The sequence below is a fragment of the Melospiza melodia genome (assembly GCF_035770615.1).
Source record: "Melospiza melodia melodia isolate bMelMel2 chromosome 7 unlocalized genomic scaffold, bMelMel2.pri SUPER_7_unloc_1, whole genome shotgun sequence".
NCBI lineage: Eukaryota > Metazoa > Chordata > Aves > Passeriformes > Passerellidae > Melospiza > Melospiza melodia.
The window spans coordinates 1,725,733-1,742,583 of record NW_026948497.1 but is presented as its reverse complement, the minus strand read 5'-3'; the positions used below and the strand labels follow the sequence as shown (position 1 = coordinate 1,742,583).

Sequence of the window (16,851 nt, the reverse complement as noted above, 5' to 3'; positions counted from 1 at the left end):
AAGAGGAGGAGTCCTTCTTTGTGCCATGGTGACCTCTTCCTTCATGTCCAGTGCTCTCACCACTGTGCATGGACCAGACCTGCTTCCAGGATCGTCTTTCAAGGATGCCTCGTCCCACTCCAAAAAAGGCACAGTCTCAACTTTGGGACATCTGTCTCCCCCCATATTTTTTAACCCCCTGGGGCCAAGGGGTACCCACACTGAACCCTCCTGGCTCTGGTGCGTTGCCCTCCCTGGACACTCTCTGTATCACAGGAAACATGGTTTTGTCCATAGCTATACAAAAAAAGAGTCCACCAAAAATGCCACTCCACCTTCTCCATTGCTCCAACATCTCTCTTACTTGCCCAGACCTTCACCACTTGCCCATTTCCTTCTTCATCCTCTACTCTTATCTCTCCTTTAAGAAGGGTTAATGTTCTGTAAAGTTTGCATTGTCCACAAAGGGTTAAAAGCTGCTACAAACTGCCAGCTGGGACAGCAGCCGACTCCTCACTGCACCTCGCCCCCCTCTTCCCCACAGGCCCAGCTGTGCTGACAGCACATGATATCAAGTTTCAAGATAACAGTCCCCAGCAGGGCTCTCTCCTCTCTCTCTCTCCGAGGGGGTTTACCTGGTACATGGCTATACAAATTCCCGGTGCTTCTCTCTCTCCTCCACCCTTGGGCCGGGCCCACCTCATGGCTATGCGGCTTCCCCTGCCCTGCCCAGCAGCAGACAGCTGGGCAGGGGAGGCCTGACCTGCTTAACCCCTGTGTGTTCTCAGAGGCGGATCCAAATCCCAGTCAAACCAGGTGCCAGTATTAAAATCTGAACACCTATTGGGCTGACCACAGCATCCCAGAAATCCCATTTCCTGTCAAACCACCACACACAGGAAAACCGGATCTTTGGACGGTGTAGATCCGATGGCCTGGTACATCAGAGCCACAAAAATACGACGCCTTAGTTGATTCTGGTGCGCAGTGTACCCTGATACCATTGGGGCATGTGGGGGCAGAATCTGTTTCCATTGCTGAGGTGAGGGGGGATCCCAGCAATTGACCCCGTTGGAAGCTGAGGTGAGCCTGACTGGGAAAGAGTGGCAGAAACATCCTATTGTGACTGGCCCAGAGGCCCCGTGGATTCTGGGCATTGACTTCCTCTGGAAAAGCTTTACAAAGACCCAAAGGGACTCAGGTGGACTTTTGGAATAGCTGCTGCAGAGACCGAGAACATGAAGCAGTTGAACACTTTGCCTGGACTATCAGAAAACCCATCTGCAGTAGGACTCCTGAGGGTAGAACAGCAACAAATACCAATTGCCACCTCGACAGTGCACCTCTGGAAGTATCAGACAAATCGGGATGCCGTGATCCCCATCCACAAAATGATCTGCAAGCTGGACAGCCAAGAAGTAGTAATCAGCAAAACCCACTCACCCTTCAACAGTCCCATCTGGCCTGTGCACAAGTCTGACAGAGAATGGAGATTGACTGTGGACTATCGTGCATTGAATGAAGTGACTCCACTGCTGAGCTCTGCTGTGCCGGACATGCTGGAACTCCAGTACGAGCTGAAGTCCAAGGCAGCAAAGTGCTTTGCCACCATTGACATTGCAAACACGTTTTTCTCCATTCCTCAGGCAGCAGAAGGCAGGCCTCAGTTTGCTTCACCTGGAGGGGAGTGCAGTACACCTGGAACCGACTGCCCCAGGGGTGGAAGCACAGTCCCACCATCTGCCATGGACTGATCCAGACTGCACTGGAAAAGGGTGAAGCTCCAGAACACCTGCAGTATATTGATGACATCATTGTGGGGGAACACGGCAATGGAAGTGTTTGAGAAAGGAGAGAAAATCACCCAGATTCTCCTGAAAGCCGGGTTCTCCATCAAGAAGAGCAAAGTAAAGGGACCTGCTCAAGAGATCCAGTTTCTGGGAGTGAAGTGGCAAGACGGACGGCGTCAGATTCCCACCAATGCCATTAAGAAGATCACAGCGATGTCTCCACCCACCAATAAGAAAGAAACACAAGCTTTCCTAGGTGCCACAGGCTTTTGGAGAATGTACATTCCTGAGTACAGTCAGATCGTGAGCCCTCTTTACCTGGTCACCTGCAAGAAGAACGAGTTCCACTGGGGCCCTGAGCAGCAACAAGCCTTTGCCCAGATCAAGCAGGAGATTGTTCATGCAGTAGCCCTTGGCCCAGTCAGGACAGGACCAGAGGTGAAGAACGTGCTCTACTCTGCAGCTGAGAACCATGGCTTGTCCTGGAGCCTTTGGCAGAAGGTGCCTGGGGAGACTCGAGGCCGACCACTGGGATTTTGGAGTCGAAGCTACAGAGGGTGAGAAGCCAACTACACTCCCACAGAGAAGGAAATCTTGGCTGCCTATGAAGGAGTCCAGGCTGCCTCAGAGGTGATTGGCACGGAAGCACAACTCCTCCTGGCACCCCGACTACCGGTGCTGGGGTGGATGTTCAAAGGAAAGGTTCCCACCCCGCACCACACCACTGACGCTACATGGAGTAAACGGATTGCTCTTATCACACAGTGCGCCTGTATTGGAAACCTGAATCGCCCTGGGATTTTGGAGATAATTACAAACTGGCCAGAAGGTGAGAACTTTGGTCTTACTGATGAAGAGCAACAAGAACCAGTGACACGGGCTGGAGAGGCTCCTCCCTATAACCAACTGCCCCCAGAGGAAACGCGCTACGCTCTTTTCACTGACGGTTCCTGTCGCATCGCAGGGATGGACCAGAAGTGGAAAGCAGCCGTATGGAGCCCCACACGACAGGTGGCAGAGGCTGCTGAAGGAGAAGGTGGATCAAGTCAACTTACAGAACTCAGAGATGTTCAGCTGGCCCTGGACAATGCTAAGGGAGAGAAATGGCCAAAGCTCTACCTCTACACTGATTCATGGATGGTAGCCAATGCTCTGTGGGGATGGCTGGAGAGGTGCAAAAAGGCCAACTGGCAGCGTAGGTGTCATGGTTTGATGCTGGCACAATGACAGTGCCCCGATGAAAATACATTCTCCCTGGTGTCTGCTGTGAGATGTGACCAGGAATAAGAAAAGCAGGCCCCCACTCAGAAATAAAGAAAAGAAACCTTTATTAACTAAACTACAACTCTAAGTAACAAGAAACACACAGGGAAAATGAAAACTTTCCAAAAACATTTCCTCCCCCCCACAACAAATTTCCAATACATCTATCCCCCAAATCACCAACTCCCGGTCCATCACCACCCTTTAGGTAATCAATTCTCAGTTCATCAAGGGGAAAGGAGTCCTAGTGCCATAGGCTTCCCCAGGAAACACCGCTGAAATCTCGTGTGTTTCCATGTCACTCGTGGCACCACCTGCAGAACATCTGCAATCGTGACATCTTCCTTCCATGTCCAGGGCTCTCACCACTGCACATGGACCAGAGCTGCTTCTAGGGTTGTCCTTTTAAGGATGCTTTGTCCCGTTCCAAAAAGGGCACAGTCACACCTTTGGGACACCTATCCCCCCCAAATTTCACCCCCTGGGGCCCAGGGGTACCAACACTGAACCCTCTTGGCTCTGAGCCATTGCCTCCCCCTGGATGCAGTCTCTGGGTCACAGGAAACATGGTTCTGTCCATGGCTACACAAGAAAAGTCCAGATAAGGCCACTCCATCATCTCTTCCCACCTAAGATTATTCTCTACTCTCCTGACATCTTTCACTTGCCCAGACCTTCACACTTGCACATTTTCTTCCTCCATTTCATCTCTTATCTCTCTTCTAGGAAAGGTTAATGTTCTGCAAAGTTTTCCTTGTCCGAAAAAGGGTTAAAAGCTCGGGCTCTGCCCACCCAAAGCTCCCACTGCTGCCGGACCCTTCTCCGCCAGCCGGGCTGTGCTGCCAGCACAGGATATCAAATTTCACGGTGGCACAGGCGCTCTGTCTCTCTCTGTCTCCTGGGGGGGAGGTGTGGCTGCCCAATGCCTCTCGGGGCTCTTCCACCCTTCCATCCTCGGGCCAGGCCTACCTCACCCAGCCCCAAACCAGCCAGGAGCTGGGCAGGGGAGGCCCGACCTGCTTCCCTCGCTGGAGCCCTAGAGAGCTTCCCTCGGGAGTGCTCTGCTTTTTAACCCCTGAGTTCTCAGAGGCGTATCCAATGTCCCCAGTGGCCAAACCAGGTGCCAGTATTCAAATGTGAGCACCTACTGGCCTGAGCACTTCATATCCCAGAAAACTAACTTCCTCTCAAACCACGACATCTATATAACCTCAGTCCACTTTATCCCAGTCTGTAGGAACCCAGTCCATTTGATCCCAATCCATATTTGATCCCAGTCCATAAAATCTGTCATATTTGATCCAGGCCATATTTGATTCCAGTCCAAATTGATCCCAGTCCAAAGTTGATCCCAGTCCTGATTTGATCCCAGTCCAGTTTATCCCAGTCCACAGTTGATTTTAGTCCATATTTGATCCCAGTCCATTTTTTATCCCAATTCATACTTGATCCCATCCCGTGTTTGATCTCAGTCTATATAAGCTCAGTCCAGTTTATCTCACACTGTAGGATTCCAATCAATAGTTGATCCCAGTCCATATTTGATCCCAGTCCATATTTGATCCAAGTCCATATTTGATCCCAGTCCCTATTTGATCCCAACCCCTATTTGATCCCAGTCCATGTTTGATCCCAGTCCGTATTGCCCTGCACACATTCCAAAAGTCTGCAATTCCAGGTCCCAGCCAGGAAAAGATGTTCCTGCCCTTGAAGGGAAATGGAGCAAAATCCTACAGAGACATTTCCCTGCCAGCCTTCAGGACTTCAGCTCCTGGGACTGGGAACTGAAATAGTAATTGGGAAATAAAATAATAAATAATCAGGGGAGGGTCTGTGGGGACATCTAAATCAGGGCAGGGGTCAATTAAATCAGGCAAGGGGACAGCTAAATCAGGGCAGGGGTCAATTAAATCAGGAGAAGGGGAATTAAAACAGGGAAAGGCTAAATTAAATCAGGGGAGGCGTCAAATAAATCAGGGAAAGGTCAGCTAAATCAGGGGAGGGTCTTTGGTGGCAGGGGTCAAGTACATCAGGGGAGGGGTCAATTTAATCAGGGGAGGGTCTTCGCTGGTCACTGGGGCAATTAAATATAGGGAGGGTCTCTGGTGGTCCATGGGTCCACCATGGAGACACTGAGAGAGAAACAGAGCAGGCAAAGAGAAGCAGGAGAGAAAAAGGGACACCAAGACAAGGAGCTGAGAAGGCGGCACTCTGCAAACAGAACTGCAACAGACTGAACATGAACGGCAGAGAAATCAGTATGTTTCAGAGTTTTTTTTGCCGTCAAATACATCCCACACACCAAGCCCCACACTATCTCCATCCCACCACTCTAATTGAGATCCGACAACTCTAAATCACTTCCCAACCTCATGTCAGCCTGATGGCTGCGGAATCGAGTGAGTTTGGCATGGGATTGAGTTTTTTGAGGTGGGTTTGAGCTCTTTTTGGGGTCAGATTGAGCTGTTTTCACTGGGATTTGAGTGGTTTGGAGGTGACAGATCCATTCCTCTTGGCTTTTGCAGTGCAAAGAGATGGAGAATAGAAAAAAATTAAGGTGAAATTAAAAGTAGAAGCAGCCAGGTGTGTTCTCAACATGGATCACAGGGAATGTGAGTGACCAGGGCTGTGCCCAAAGTGCCTTCTCCAGTGGGGGATGGAGCTGGAGCAGCACACGAAGCTCTGCCTGCACCCGGGGCACTCGCAGGGCTTCCCTTACCGGTGCCTCTGTTGGTGTCGGGTCAAGTGAGAGCTCCTGGAGAAGCTCTTCCCACACTGGGGACACTCGTAGGGCCTCTCCCCAGTGTGGATGCGCTGGTGCCTGATGAGGTGGGAGTTGCACTTGAATCCCTTCCCGCAGTCGGGGCAGCGGAAGGGCCTCTCCTCTGTGTGAATCTGATAGTGCCGGAGGACATGGGAGCTGGTCGGAAACCTCTTCCTGCATTTATCACACTCGTAGGGTCTCTCCCCAGTGTGGATGCGCCGGTGGATGATGAGGTCGGAGTTGTACTTGAATCCCTTCCCACAGTCGGGGCATTGGAAGGGCCTCTCCTCTGTGTGACTCCGATAGTGCCGGAGGAGAATGGAGCTGGTCGGAAACCTCTTCCCACACTTGGAACACTCGTAGGGCCTCTCCCCAGTGTGGGTCCTTTGGTGCGTGACCAGGCTGGAGCTCTCTCTGAAGCACATCCCACACTCGGAGCACTTGTATGGCCTCTCCCCAGTGTGGATCCTCTGGTGGCTGATCAGACTGGAGCTCACGCTGAAGCTCTTCCCACACTCCCCACATTCATAGGGCTTCTCTCCAGTGTGGGTCCTCTGGTGCTGGTTCAGGTGAGAGCTCTGGCTGAACCTCTTCCCACACTTGGAACACTCATAGGACTTCTCTCCAGTGTGGATCCTCTGGTGGCTGATCAGGTTGCAGTTCCACCGGAAGCTCTTCCCACACTGCGCACACTCGTAGGGCCGTTCCCCAGTGTGGATCCTCTGGTGCACAATCAGGTTGGAGTTCCACCTGAAGCTCTTCCCACACTCCACGCACGTGTGGGGCTTCTCCCCATCATGGAGCTGCTCATGGAGCACCAGCTCCGAGCTCTGGCCCCGTCTCCGGCCGCCTTCCCGGCCCAGGCTGGCTCTTTCCCCCTCAGATCCCCGCCAGCTGCGTTTGCAGCCCCTCCTCGTGTGGCATCTCCGGGGCTTTTCCTCCCCGTTGGCTTCCTGCGCTGTGGAGCCGCTCAAAATGGCCTCTTCCACCAGGTTCTGCCACGGGCATTTGTCCTCCCTGCTCTCCATGCTCAGCTCCTGCTCTGGGGGAGGAAGGACAAGGACAGGATGGGATTTGCCTCCGTGCCACAGGCAAGGGCAAGGAGATCCCCCAGGGCTGAGCTGCAGCCGGGGCCGTGCTAGGCTGGGAGATGGAGCAGCACAGAGGGGAAAGGGGCACTGACTTCCTCCTCACCTGCCTCAGTGTCCCAGGGCATCTTCCTCGCAGCCTCCCTGGGGCTGGCAATGGGAAGTCCTGGTTTGGGGAAAACAAGGGATGAGCGCGTTTGTAGGAGCACTGGGGGATAGGACAGTCGGGACAGATAGAGACGAGAGATCTCTGCAGCCAGGGCGTGGAACTTGCGATTTATTGCAAAGGGCCTGGGTGCAGGGCCCTGCTTGGAGCTGCCAGGCACAGCTCGGAGAAGGCCCGAGAGAAGAGAGGGGTAGAGGGGGTAAGAAGGTAAAAGACTAAGACAGGCAAGAGCATAATAGAGCAACGTTCCGATTATAACACAATAAATTTTCTTCTGTGTTGAATATCCTATTTCTCACCAACCAATCTAGTACAAGATACAAATGCTACAGAATTTACATACATTGTGTAAGAATCATTACATCACCATACTCTGTTACATTTTACACCCTAAAAACTCCTCTTTGGACCCCTTCTATTGAGCTAGTGGGGTCTGCTCTGACCCTTGGACCTGTCATCAAGCAGAGGGAATTGTTTCATCAAAAGGGGATTACCTTCAGTTGGGCCACACCATTGTTTTCCAATTGTTCACTAACTAAGGTATCTCAGATCTTGCTTTCATTTCAGTCTTCCTTACACTTTCTATATTCTCAAAATCTTTTTCAAGACAATCATATTTATAAGGCTTTCCTGTTTCACCTTCCCCAACACACACTGAGTTTGAAAGTCCCTTTTCCCCAAATCCATGTCTACAAGTCACCCGCCACCTCGGCTCCAGAAAAACCTCCCAAACACCAAGACTCAGCCCTGAAAAAGCCTCCCAGGAGTTCCCTGTCCCTGGTCCCTCCCCTCTGGTGTTTGGGGGTTCCCCCCTGTCCCAGCTACTCGGGGGTCATGCTTGGACTGGGGGTCCCCCTTGTTCCTGGTGCCCACCCTGCCCAGGCTGCTGGCAGTCCCAGCAATCCCAAAAGCTCCCCCCGCTTCGCTCTCCCCATTTCGGGATGCCGGGGCTGTTTGGGCTCCCGGGCTCCCTTCTCCCCTCATTCTCTGCTCTGGGCTGCAGCGGCTCCAAGGAGTCCCCCCTGCCCCTCTCCAGGCTCTTGAGGCTCCCGCCAATGGCGGCGCTCCCCCCTCTCTGGGCTCCCCCCTTTGGGCTCCTGGGGGACACAGGGCTCTGCTCCACCCGGCTGCCTCTGCCGGCAGCCGCCACCGCCACGCCCCGATGTCCCCCCAAGGGGCCTTTTCTGCTCAGCCTGGGACTTCTTCAGTCTCCAAACATCCCCCAAAAGCCCCAACCCAGGGACCACCCGTGATATCCGGGCCCAGCTCCCCCTCCCTGCTCACCGGCGCGATTGGGGGGCGATCATCCCACAGGTGGGGGCTGCGAATTCAGGCAGGGATTGACAGCGTGGTTCCCTCAGCTCAGCCTCCATCTGCCTTTGTCCCTTCCTCCCCACTCCTCCCCTTCCATCCCCCATCCTCCTCCCCCTCTGTCTTATCCCCACCTCCTTCTCCTCTTCCATCCCTCCCCTTCCATCCCATCTCCTCCTCCTCCCTATCCCCACCTCCTTCCCCTCCTTCCATTGCTGCTCTCTGCCTTCATCCCTCCTCTTCCATCCCTCCCCCTGCTCTTCCTCCCTAACCCCACCTCCTTCTCCCCCTTTGTAATAAGTTAATGTCTTAGTTTGTTCATCAAGTTGCTAAAGACTATGTAAAGGGGAAAAGCCAATAATAGAAAAACCACAAAGAAAGATGTAACAAGCTAGTATGTTGCAAGATGAATATAACGGGCTAATATACTGCAAAATAAATGTCATAAGGCTTAAACTGTAAAATGTTAGAAGCTAATATGTTGAAAGGCTAAATAAGCAATGTGTAACTATACGTAGCTATGTGCCTATTGTTTGCCGAGGAGTAAGGGGCAAGGCCCTTGACATGGGTAGCGGGCCTGCTATGATTGATAGCACAATATTTGCTTATCTGCTCAGTAAGCTTAAAGTTCCAGGAACCAGACCAACCATACCAACTAAGGAAAGGTTGACCATGGGGCAAGAAGTGAAAGAATACCAGCCTTCATCCTCGGTCCACCGAGAGGCAGACTACGACCACCTAGCAACAGGAGGAGAACGCACAGAGTACTACCCTGAAAGACACGCCAACCCGGAAGCAGGACTGTATATAAACCCCACGAAATACCAGAAGCGGGCGGCAGTTGGCGGAGTGGAGACTCCCCTGTCGCCCAGCGCTGATTTGCTTTTTGCCTTGCTTGCTGTAATCAATAAAAATTGTTAATCTGATTATACTCACTCAGCAGATTGTCCACTCCAATTTATAACACCCTTCATCCCTGCCCTTCCCTCCCTCCTCCTCCTCCCCCAGCAGCAGCCACACCCTCGGTGCCCCGTTCCCGCAGCCCTCACAGCCCACCGCAGGAGCGGGGATGGAGCCGGGACAGGTCGGGATGGGCAGCGCGGGGCTCTCGGCTACTCCAGCAGCTGTGGGCGGGGGGAACCCGGCCCGGCCCAAAGGAGAAGCAAACTGGGCAAACTGGGGGCTGCACATCCAAACTGGGCCTTGCTGGGGACCCTGCCTGGGCACTGCCAGCCCTTGGGGCTCCTCTCGGCAGATCCACCAGGGGGGAACACACACAGGGCTGGGGGATCCCAGCAGTGGCAGCACTGCCAGGGACTGGGCTGCACTGGGATCATACTGGGAGTGACTGGGACTGTACTGGGCTTGTACAGATATCATACTGGGATCATACTGGGAGTGACTGGGACTGTACTGGGCTTGTATTGACATCATACTGGGATCATATTGCCATGCCAGGGCAGACTGTGATCGCACTGATGGACACTGGGATCATACTGGGAGTGAGCAGGGGCCTGCAGGAGGCAACTGAGACCATGTTAGGGGCAAATGGGATATACTGGGAGTGACTGGGATTATGCTGAGGATGACTGGGAGCAGCTGTGAGTAACTGGAATCATGGTGGGAGCAACTGGGAAGAACAGGGAGTGACTGGGTGCATGCTGGCGGCGATTGGAAACTGCTGGGCTTGTACTGGGATGAACTGGGATCATACTGGTGGTGACTGGGATCATACTGGCAGTGAGTGCCACTACTCTGAGGCTGACTGGGAGTGCTTGGGAGCAAATGGGATCATACTGGAAGGAACTAGAAAGATGGTGGAGGGAACTGGGGTACCCTGGGAGATACTGGGAGTGACTGGAAGGAAAGTGAGGGTGAAAGAGAGGAACTGGAACCATGTAGAGAAAAACTGGTTTATTCTGGCAGAGACTGGGAGCACACTGGGCTCATATTTGGGCCATACTGGGAGGGACTGGACTAATACTGGGAGGAACTGAGTGTCACAGTGAGCACTCCCTGCACATCATCCCCCATACTGGGCCTGACTGGGAGCAACTGGGAGCAAATGGCATCATACTGGGACTCACTGAGTTGATTGAGGAAGCAACTGGAACCATGCTGGTGGCAGCTGGGACCATACTGAGAGAGACTGGAAGTAGGTGGGATTATACTTGTAAAAAATGCATATTTTGTGATTGGGTTATCCCAAATATTAAAATGAATATTATATGTCTTGTGTTAGAAAGTACTGCTGTATTAATTCTCTTAATTAGTGAGTTGAATATGGTTTTAGGTTATTAAAAAATGTTAACATATAAACTATGCTTGGTAAGAGACTTTTTTTAAAGAAAGGACTTGGAGCGAGATAGCAGCCACAGGATACCTAAATCTTTCAGAGAAAAAGAATTGATTGCCCTTTTATCAGAAGAAATGAACTTCTTCCTGCCTCAAAGGCGCTGTTAGGATTCAGAGGCAGAAGCTGGCACTGACCAGACAGAATCCTGTGTTTGGATTTATGCATCATGTATGAAGTGTATGAATATGCAACAGGCTATTGTTCTTAATGGTTAATCCCGTGTTAACCGGTGTCGTTTTTCAGGCTTGTGCTGCCCAGAAAAAGGTACCCGGACATCCGTAACTCTTTGTATTTATTGTCTCTTATTGTCCTAATTCGATTTCTCCAAACTGTGATTACTCTAATTGTATTACTATTTTTCATAACCATTTTATTACTATTATGGTTTTAAAATTTTAAAAGCAAGTGATTGGCGTTTTTCACAATTTGGTAGCAGAGGATGGTTACTAACACCTCGCTGCCGGTGCTTTAGGAGAGTCAGAGTGGGGAAGGCGCGCCCTGCCCCATTGGCAATCTCACTCTGTCTCCCCTGGAGTGACCGACAGACGCAGGTTATGGTTGACAAAAGGAGACAATAAAACAAAGAGAACGGAAAAAGGCTCCCTACAACTGCGGTAATTGGCCCCCTAAGAGTAGTAATGTGCATGAAGACCCCTGGGAAAAGGGATTGGTAAGTATTTCTCAGGGGGGCAGGTACAGAGGGATGAATGTGTGTGAATGAGAGGAGGGCTGGTTGTGCCAGACCTGCCAAGTGAGTGCTGGAGTCTCCCACGCTGCGTTTCCGACTTTCCGTGCTAAGTGGCCAGGAAAGAGATGAAGAGAATGTTAACAGGAGTGAGAGAATCCCCCGGGGTAACTGGGACTGGGTCTCAGAGAGGGGCTAAACCCCTCGGAGGAAGGGAGCAGAGGAGTTTCCGAGCCAAATCCACTAGGAAACGGGACAAAATGGGCCCTTAAAAACCTGCTGGGTTGAGGGATAAGAGTGTCGCAGACATTTCTTCACAGAAATCCTTTCTTTCGGATTTCTGTGTCTTCTGGAGGCCAGAGGCCTCAGAAGAAAAGGTAAACAATTATTATCAGATGCTGTGGAATGTAACAGGGGTTTCATGATTGGCTCATTTTCTATGTTTATATTTAAGGGCCAATCACCAGTGCAAGCTAGGGGACTGAGTCCTTGGGCTAAACTTTGTTGTACATTCATTCTACCTATTCTTAGCCTAGCCTAGCTGCTCTGCAAACCTCTCTCTATATTCTATTTAGCATAGTCTTAATGTATTATATATGATATCTCAATAAATTCAGCCTTCTGATTCAAGAAACAAGATTCACCGTCTCTCTCTCACCAGCAGCGACCCACTCAGGCGCAGTAATACCAGAGTGCCCAAGAGCATCCAGAATTAAAACCTGCTGGGTTGAGGAATTAACATTCCAAGAGCATTGAATGTTGTGCAAAACTCTACCGGATTGAGGATATGCTCAAGAGCATCTGGGGTTGGACAGCACAGCTGGGTTGAGGGATATCCAAGAGCACCAGGACTGGCCAGAAACACCTAAACTTGTAATAGTGATGTGAAAGTGTATGGTAGAGATAATTAATGCTATTAATGTATAAAATATTGTAAACTCCACACTAAGTCTCTTGACCATCCTGGCAGGGAGCAGTGTCTTATTCATATACATCCAGTTCCTGGACTTGGTTGAGATAAACATCAGGGTTTTTAATGAAAGAATAGAAGCTTCCAGGGCGATAATCGCTGGCTTCCCTGGGTCACCAGGTCCAGCCAAGAGTGATTAACGCCTCGTCGATTACAGCTACCAAGAATATCCACAGCCCCACCCTGATGCATGTGAATGCTGACTTCCCCAGGGTCTACTGACAACATCAGACACCTGGACTGAGTCTTTGTCCACCTCTGTATAGGTAAAGATACGGTTATGCATGGGAAGAGACACAAAGAACATTTGGTCATCTCTGCCTTGAGCAGAATAAACTGTAAAAGAACTCGCTGCGTCAGGCAGCATTTGTGAACAGGGGGAGACTCTGACATTCGGAGCTCAGATCCGTGTTCACCCAGCACCGAAGCCGGGCTCGACGCTGACCCTTGGCTGTGGTGGTTTTGACAACCGAACTTCAGGCACACAGACAAATTAATAAATCTTTGCTAAATTTTCTTATAAGTTTGGCTCTCGATTTGATCATATATAACAAAAGGTACGTTATTGTTGTCTTGTTGTGTGTGAGAGTGAGTCACACACAAAATCAGCCTCAGCTTCTCGGGCGGGTGGGAAGGGGAGCTGTGGAAGGAGGAGTGTGTGACCCACAAATGAGCCATTGTTCTCCTGGGCGTGTGGGGGCTGTGGCACAAGGTACAGGTGACCTGCAAACGGGCCATTGTCCCCATGGCATGTGAGGGGGCCGTGGCTAAAGAGTGTGAGTGACACACAAATCAGCCTCACAGGTGAACGGCACCGGAGGCAGCAGAGTCAGGGCCCTCCCAGGAGGCCCGGAGATACTGAGACCCAGAGGCCACCCCAAGGTGAGGGGGGCCACAGGGAACCACGATTCTCTGTCAACAGGGATCCACTCTGTGTCCTGAGGGTGGGAAAGAATGTGTGGAAGAGAATGGGAAATAAAAGTGAGTGAATGTAGACAAATGAAAGTAAAGGTAATGTAGATTCTCTATTTTAAGCTTCACTATATCTCCTTGGAGGGAGGTGTATTGTACTGAAAGTAGTGTGAGAAATAAGTTTTTTATTTTTGTGTGTGTAGTTGAAATAAAAGTGGTATTTAGGTTGTTAGTGAAAGTGAAAAACAGAGGAAGAAGATGAATAGATAAGATCTTGAAAAATGAGACAGAAAAGCAGTAAGTTGGATACAGGGAAAAAAAAGAAAAAAAAACAGTCCTTTGGGAGTTATGTTAGCTAACAGAGATACACCTCCTTGCAAAAGGAGAAAATACAGGGTATGTAGAAGTTGATGGGAAAAACGTGCAAACTATGGAAAAAGAGAAATAAACCTTAAACTAGTAAGCTGAAACTTGTGAATTATATACTTTAAAAAGAGCACTAGAATATTTAACACAAAATAAATGAACTATATATACTGATTCAAGTTATGCCTTTAGAGTAGTACATACCTTGAAAAAATTTGGAAAGGAAAAAGATTACTTAATTCAAGAAGACAAGGACTAGTACATGAGGAACTTATTTTAGAGGTTTTAAAGGCATTAAAATAACCTAAAAGAGATAGCTATAGTACATGTTAAGGAACCCCAAAAAGGAAAGACCCCAGAAAGAGGAGGAAATAATTTGGCAGATCACAAAGCTAAGGATGCAGCAGAAAATGAAGCTGAAAGAGTTATGTTAATATTAACTCCAAATGAGGAAAAACTGGAAATTCCAAAGTTTAGGGAAGCCGAGAAAAAAGACTTAAACAAGACAGGAAGTGAACAAGATAAATCAGGGAAATGGAAACTTCTTGATGGAAGACAATTACCTAATAAAATGGACTTCTAGGAAAATATTAGAAGACAGGCATCAGAAAACCCACTGGGGTACTCAAGCTTTGTGTGATCATTTTTTAAGGAACTGTGGGTGCACTGGGATTCTTGGATTTAGGATGTATCCGTAACTTGCCAAAGGATAAATAAAAAGGTGATGAGAAAAACAACATTAGGAGGTCATGACTTAGCTGGTTGGCCATTTCAAAGTATCCAAGCAGAAGTCTGGATTTGTTAGGTGTGGTAGATAGGGTCAGGCGCTCGGAAAATCTCGCGATGTCACGGAAAGCAGCAGGATTCCTCTCTCACTAACGCCTAGTGATAAGGGATCACCCAAGCATGTAGTCCCCCCTAACATTAGTAACTTTCTACTCCTTATTAACCAATGACAGTAAGGTAAGACCCCCTGACGTAGAGAAAAAACTTTCCCGAGTATAAAACCCGACAAGACGGGACAATAAAGGCCTTTAGACCGTCCACCATATTGGTGCCTGCATGCGTCTTTGGCCCGAGTGTCCCTGGAGAGTTTGGGTCGCCGTGCCGTTTTCTCGGAACCAGGTCGCCTTGCCATGCATCAGAAGGCAACAGTTAGGGTCTGTGTTTATTTGTAAAAAAACCCCATTTAATCTAGAAGAAATAGAATATGCCATATGTTAGACAGGAGATTTCAGGAGAATAAAAATCTCTGAAGTATCAGAATGCCCCGAGAAAAAACAGGAAAAGAAAAAGGGGAAATGAAGCAGAAGGGAAAAAAGAGGAAAAATCAGAAAGACAGTGGGATCCTCTGCAGGTCTTGCCCCCTCCGTTCGCAGCCCAGGGGCCTGTCCCGGGTCCCGGCTCGCTGCCCGCCTCAGCTCCGCCTGCCCCGGTTTCCATCCCAGGTGCGGCCTCACTGCCCAGGGCAGCTCCACCTGCCCCGGCGCTGTCGCTCAATTTGTGTGCCCTGCTCCCACTGCCTGGCCCGCGGCCGCTCTGCTGGCCATGCTGGGGAAGATGGGAGTTGCTCTGTCCTGCCGCCTGCTCTGAGGTCACCGCGCCCACCGCACCCAGGGGGGGGTCCCAGCCATCCCATCCCCGGCTGCCCTGCCCGTGCCACCTGCGCTGGGCACCGCTGCTGCTGCCGGGCTCTCCCACCTGCCTTTGCTCTGCCGGCAGCTGCCGGATCAGCCGCCATCAGCCATGTGGGGGCTACCCACGCTCCGCCTCGGGCTCCACGGGAAGATCCCCCTCTGCCGATTCCGGCAGCAGACCCTGCCCACACTCCCACCGAGCCTCGGCGGGATATCCTCCCCTGACCCTGTCCTGCTCTGAGTTACGTCCCCTTGGTAACCACAGCTCCGGCTGTTCAAGGAAACTCTGTCTCTCTACAGGAAGCACCTTATCGAAACACTAGGAGCTCAGTTAAAAGGAAGCCCTCTCCAAATTCTTTCTCAAAACACGGGAGAAAGGCTATAGAAGGTAAAAAAGTGAAAGAGTTAGGTGAAGGGATTGCTCTATTTCCGTTCAGAGAGGTTCCCATGGGAGGGATGCGCTGGCCCGCCCCGCGGGAGCCACCAGCGCCCCTGCTGGCCGTGCCCGGAACTGCACCCAAGGGCAAAGCGCCGCAGCCCAAAGGCCGGGACTGGGTCCGGGCTCTGTTTGCTGTCAGTGCCGCAGCTGTTGGTGTTTGTTTGCTTTATTATACACACTAGTAAAGAACTGGTATTCCTATTCCCATATCTTTGCCTGAGAGCCCCTTGAATTCACCATTCTAAAAATTAAGAGGGAGGGGGTTTGCATTCTCCATTCCAAGAGAGGCTTCTTCTGCCTTCCCGAGCAGACACCTCTCTTATAAAGCAAAAAAAGCACCAACAGGCACTGAGGGGGGCTGCAGGAGGGGCACAAGAAGGCCCTGCAGCACTTGGGCACAAAGGCACAGCAGGTGAATGCAAGAAGGGAGCAGCAAAAGGCCAAGCTGAAGGCACAGCCCATGGCACAGTTCCTACAGCCCCTGAGGGATCAACCCCAGGGCCCAAGGGGGCCCCAGCACCCAGGGCACGGCTCTGCCACAAGCACCTGGCAGAGGCATTGCCCTCCTCGGCAGGGAGAGCCCACCCAAACAGCCCCTGGCAAGGAACCAGGGCTCCAGCTGCAGGGCACAAGGACACTGCAAGCACAGACAGCAGCACCCTCAGGACCAGCAAGTCCACCCCTTGATGGACATGGATTGGCAGGGCTGTCACAGCTCCCATCACACCAGGGACCCTCCACACTGGAGCCCTTGAGAACATTCAGGGTGGGTCTGCATTGAGAGGAGGCATTTCCTGATGGACACAGGGGTCTCTAAATCCACTCTAAATCTTAGACCTAAGGGGGGGGAAATGCTCAAAATATGTTTAATTAGTGAGGGGATAAGTGGGAAAGATGTATGGTTTTATCCAATCACTGTTAGGAGATCTGGGGGATGGGTTTGAAATGCGTGAATTTTTATTTGCTCCTAATTGCTATCATTATTTACTGGGAAGGGATTTGATCGCTAAACTCGTAACACAAATTAATGTTTTGAAAAGGGATACAGAGGCCCGTTCTGTTGTACCTTTGTTTCAAATGTCTGACGAGGCCTATCTGAAGTGAACCCAGAAGTGTTGGCAGCCC

General features: G+C 50.8%; 2 pseudogenes; one reads left to right on the top strand and one right to left on the bottom strand.

Annotated features, from left to right (window-relative positions):
- LOC134432726 (zinc finger protein 883-like) overlaps positions 1-6,835 on the bottom strand; it is a 28,322-nt pseudogene extending 21,487 nt beyond the window's left edge.
- LOC134432680 (zinc finger protein 850-like) overlaps positions 1-16,851 on the top strand; it is a 589,027-nt pseudogene that overhangs the window by 541,755 nt on the left and 30,421 nt on the right.